Source organism: Grammomys surdaster, unplaced genomic scaffold (assembly GCF_004785775.1).
Source record: "Grammomys surdaster isolate TR1022 unplaced genomic scaffold, NIH_TR_1.0 363, whole genome shotgun sequence".
Classification (NCBI taxonomy): domain Eukaryota; kingdom Metazoa; phylum Chordata; class Mammalia; order Rodentia; family Muridae; genus Grammomys; species Grammomys surdaster.
In genome coordinates this window covers 12,225,753-12,230,502 of record NW_021604782.1, presented here as the reverse complement: position 1 = coordinate 12,230,502, position 4,750 = coordinate 12,225,753, and the positions used below count along the sequence as shown (strand labels likewise).

The 4,750-nt window shown below is 39.9% G+C and overlaps 1 pseudogene; it reads left to right on the top strand.

Annotated features, from left to right (window-relative positions):
• The first annotated feature begins 1,570 nt into the window (after nt 1–1,570).
• On the top strand, nt 1,571–2,850 carry LOC114631646 (annotated as a pseudogene).
• The last annotated feature ends 1,900 nt before the right edge of the window (nt 2,851–4,750 follow it).

The following is a 4,750-nucleotide window of genomic DNA, read 5'->3' as shown; positions in this document are numbered from 1 at the left end:
AGCGACCTTACTCCTTTGCTTGACTGCATCCTAAGCAAAGACCATAATTGCAGTGACTTATGGTTGATGACAAGAGCTGACATTCTCTGAATACTTAAGGATATTGTAAACTCATTTACATTCTACAACAACAAGCATGCAAAGAAGAAAACAGGTGTTAAGTGTCCCACTACTGAGAAAATTACAGCTAAGGAGGTTAAATAATCTGTCAATGTCGAACAGCTACTATGTATTAAACCACAGATCAAATTCCAAAATATTTATGTTACATTTCACTGTCAATCTCTTTTGATATGTTTTTATTCTCTTCTTTTTTTCTAAGTCTACCCTGGCTTCATAGGGAGGGGGAAGATCTTGAGAGATGATCATGGCAGTTGTTGCTTAAGTGTATGTTTGCAGAATAAATGTTCAATAAACATCACATGAAAAAGTCTTAAAGAAGGTTCATATATATTTGTTCATGTACATGGAAGTCCCATGCATTGCCTGCAGATCAAAGCATCAAATTGAATTCACTAAGCTTCTTGTAAGAAGTACCTGCATTCTTTTTGCAGTATTCCATAAATCACTGAACATTAGTCCTTTGCAGGAAATTCATTTCTCAGATCATATGAAGACAAGTAAAGAAAGGAGAAATTTGTGTGAAAGTTTCCACCATCAGATAGTCTGGGAATGGCTAGACAGGGTATGCTAGCCTGTTTTTCTGTTGCCATGATAAAATGCTGAGCAACACTGTCTGAGAAGGAAGGAGAGTATTCTACCTCACAACTCTCAGATCACAACCCACTAATGATGGAAGCCAGGGCAGGGTTTCAAGGTAGAAACAGGAAGGTAGGAACTGAAGCAAAGGCCATGCAAGCAGTGCTGTTTACCAGACTCTTCCACATGGCTTGCTCAGACTGTTTTCTTACATAAACCAAGAACATTGCTCAAGGTTGGCACTGCCCTCAGTGGACTGGGCATCCTACATCAATCATTAAATAAGAAATTCCCACAGACATGACCACAGACCAATGTATTGGGTGCAATTATTCAACTAAGGTTTCCTTTTCCTAGATTTGTTATTTGGGTCAAGTTCACAAAATTTAACTAGTATACCAATCAAGAAAAAAATCAGTGCTCCTAAGTATGTTATAGGAGGAGACATGAAGGCTACATTCTTTTATTAAAGACTACTGTTCTTCTTTTGGGAGAATCATAGACATATTGCTTTTAACTTTGAGGATGAGTACTGAGATCACAGGATTAAAGATTATTGAAACCACAATATACTATGCCAATGATACTACCAACATGTGACTCCAGCAAGCATATAAACAACAAAAAAGTATACCAGATAAGTGAGCCAATGAGGAGTATTGTAACAAAAATAAAATAGAATGATGTTGTAACCTAGGATGTGGCAAAATTTACTTTAGCCAGGCTAATCTTAGGAAGTCTCTCCAGATAAGATACTTAGATTAGAATGTTCTGGGCATGCTGTAGAGGAACGGTTGTTAGTGTTTAGCTGTGGACAGCCAGAGGTTGGGGTGTCTTCTCTGTTCGGCGAACCTCTGCTTCAGGAGGAGCCATGGTGCTCAGGGTCACGAGGAACACAAAAATTAACACAGAAAATAAGGCCAAGGTCAGTATGGCAGGCGCCAAGCGTGTGCCTGTGGCAGTTGCTGCTGCCTCCAAACCCGGGCTGAGATCGAGAACTGCTCTTGGAGATATTGGTAATAAAGTCAGCGAACAGGCAAGAGTGCCTCTGAAAAAGGAAGCAAAAACATTAGGTGCTGGAAAAGGTACTGTTAAAGTCCTACCAAAACCTGTGGAGAAGGCGCCTGTGTGTGAGCCAGAGGTGGAACTTGCTGAGCCTGAGCCTAAGCCTGAATATGTTACAGAAGAGAAGCTTTCTTCTGAACCTATTTTGGTTGATAATCCCTCTCCAAGCCCAATGGAAACATCTGGATGTGCATCCGCAGAAGAATATCTGTGTCAGGCTTTCTCTGATGTAATTCTTGCAATGAGCGATGTTGATGCAGATGACAGAGCCGATCCAAACCTCTGCAGTGAATATGTGAAAGGTATCTATGCTTATCTCAGACAACTGGAGGAAGAGCAGTCAGTTAGACCAAAATACATACTGGGTCGTGAAGTCACTGGAAACATGAGGGCCATCCTAATTGACTGGCTAATAATACAGGTTCAAATGAAATTTAAGCTGCTGCAGGAGACCATGTACATGACTGTGTCCATTATTGATCGGTTCATGCAGAACAGTTGTGTGCCCAAGAAGATGCTACAGCTGGTTGGTGTGACTGCCATGTTTATTGCAAGCAAATACGAGATGTACCCTCCAGAAATAGGTACTTCGCTTTTGTGACTAACGACACTTACACTAAGCATCAGATCAGACAGATGGAGATGAAGATTCTGAGAGTTCTAAACTTCAATCTGGGTCACCCTCTGCCTCTGCACTTCCTCCGTAGAGCATCTAAAATTGGAGAGGTTGATGTTGAGCAGCATACTTTGGCCAAATACCTCATAGAGCTCTCTATGCTAGACTATGCCATGGTGCATTTTGCTCCTTCTCAAATTGCAGCTGGGGCTTTTTGCTTAGCACTGAAAATTCTTGACAACGGTGAATGGACACCAACTCTGCAGCACTACCTATCCTACACTGAAGAATCCCTGCTTCCTATTATGCAGCACCTGGCTAAGAATATAGTCATGGTGAACCGTGGCCTTACAAAGCACATGACTATCAAGAACAAGTATGCAACATCTAAACATGCTAAGGTCAGCATGCTGGCACAGCTGAACTGTACACTAGTTCAGAATTTGTCTAAGGCCGTGACAAAGGCATAACTCCAATGGACTACTACATCTGCAAACGCAGTTGGCACCATGTGCCGCCTGTATATAGGATACCGTGTTTTCTTTTCAATAAAGGTTGTGACTTTTTACTTTGCATAGTTTAACTCATTTGAATGTGGTTGCTTCTGACTTTATGATAACAGAAGTTGTCAAAGAATTTAGGAGTATATTAAGAACTGCTTCTAGAGCCAGGCAGTGGTGGCACACGCCTTTAATTCCAGCACTTGGGAGGCAGAGACAGGTGAATTTCTGAGTTTGAGGCCAGCCTGGTCTACAGAGTGAGTTCCAGGACAGCCAGGGCTATACAGAGAAAACCTGTCTGGAAAAAAAAATAAACCCTGATTCTAGTTTAACAGCTGTCAACTAATGTATATATTTGTATCCTATATGTTCGTGTCCTTCACTGTGTGTCCTTATCGTATATATCATGTAAAGTCTTCTGCCTAGCTCTGGTTTAAACTCTTAAGTCTACTGGCTAGTCCTTTGTTCCAGTTTCTTAGAGATGGTTGCCACCTTTACCTACTGTCTCTTGAGCTGTCAAATTTCAGATGTGAAACCAAGAATTTTTGTTATGTAAAATAGGATGTTCAAAGTTAAAGATGTCTTTTAAAAAAATTTGCCCCCAAATCTCAATACCAATAAGGGTGTATTCTTGTATATCCTGTATAGATACAATCATGCGTAGATTGTTAAGGAGATATTTTTATAGGTTCATTTTATCAACAGTATTCCTTTCAGCGTTCCTTTCAATACCTATATTGTTGTATTTCCTAGTGTGAACAAACTGTATGTAATATATTCAGTCATTCCCTTAGTGATATTCAAGTGTATTCTCTTGTTGGCCTCCACTCAGTGCTTCTGAAATGCTGTTTGATGCCTTGCATGGCTTCATGTATAGTAGCTCTCCCAGGGGGTGTGCTTTCAATTTTGACACCCAGATGAGTGTGCCAAGGTGCACTTCTCTTGCCTGTCTTGTAACACCAACTGGAAAAGAAATCCTGTCTCATTTGCTGTTTTAATTTATACATCCGATATCAAGTTGAATAAAATTGTATTATTGATAACAAGCTTTAAAAAAGAAAAAAAAGAATGTTCTGAGGAAGTCCTATCTAGGAAATCTTGGAAACTGTTCTCATAAAGTTAGACTGAGTAAACCTGGAGACGGATGAACATGTAGTATTTGAGAAGCACAAATAAGGTCACTGTGATGAAGGGAAAGGACAGTGGCAGACAGATGCCCAAAGGAAGGATCCTAGAAATCCTGGTGGGTGGTATTTAGAACTTCAATTTATTCCAAGTACATTGAAAAGTTGTTAGAAGTATTTAAACAAAGGAGTAATGAGGCATTGCGTAGATAGTCTAAAAAGAGATCTCCATAGAGAATAACATATCGAAGTAAATGAAAAGTGGGAAATGAAAGGCAACATTTGCAACCAGTAGTATTGTGTGGGGTGGATAGTCCTTGTGAAATATTAAAGAGTCCTGTGCATTGGGTGTGAAGTAGTTGACTCAGGAGTTATGGCTTGATGCTGTTGCAGTTCATGTATGCATGGCAAATGAACATGAACATCAGAATAATCAAATTATTTATTCAGAAAAAAAGAAATTTCTTTTCTCATAAACTGTCACACGTTTCTCTCCTAACATAGCTGTGACTTGAACTCAGGAATGAGTTCATTCCCGCATCTAATGCACATATGTGCACGCTATGACGATGGACTTAATCCTTTATCACAGATGTGGAAATGAGAAAAGAGACCCATATGAAAGAGGTTGTGAGGAAAAATCATCAACTTCTTTAAGTACTGGCTGATCTTTTCAGTGTTGTATCTGAGCAAAGCCTTGGCAAACCAAAACTAAGATCAAAGGAGGGATAAGATGGAAATATGCA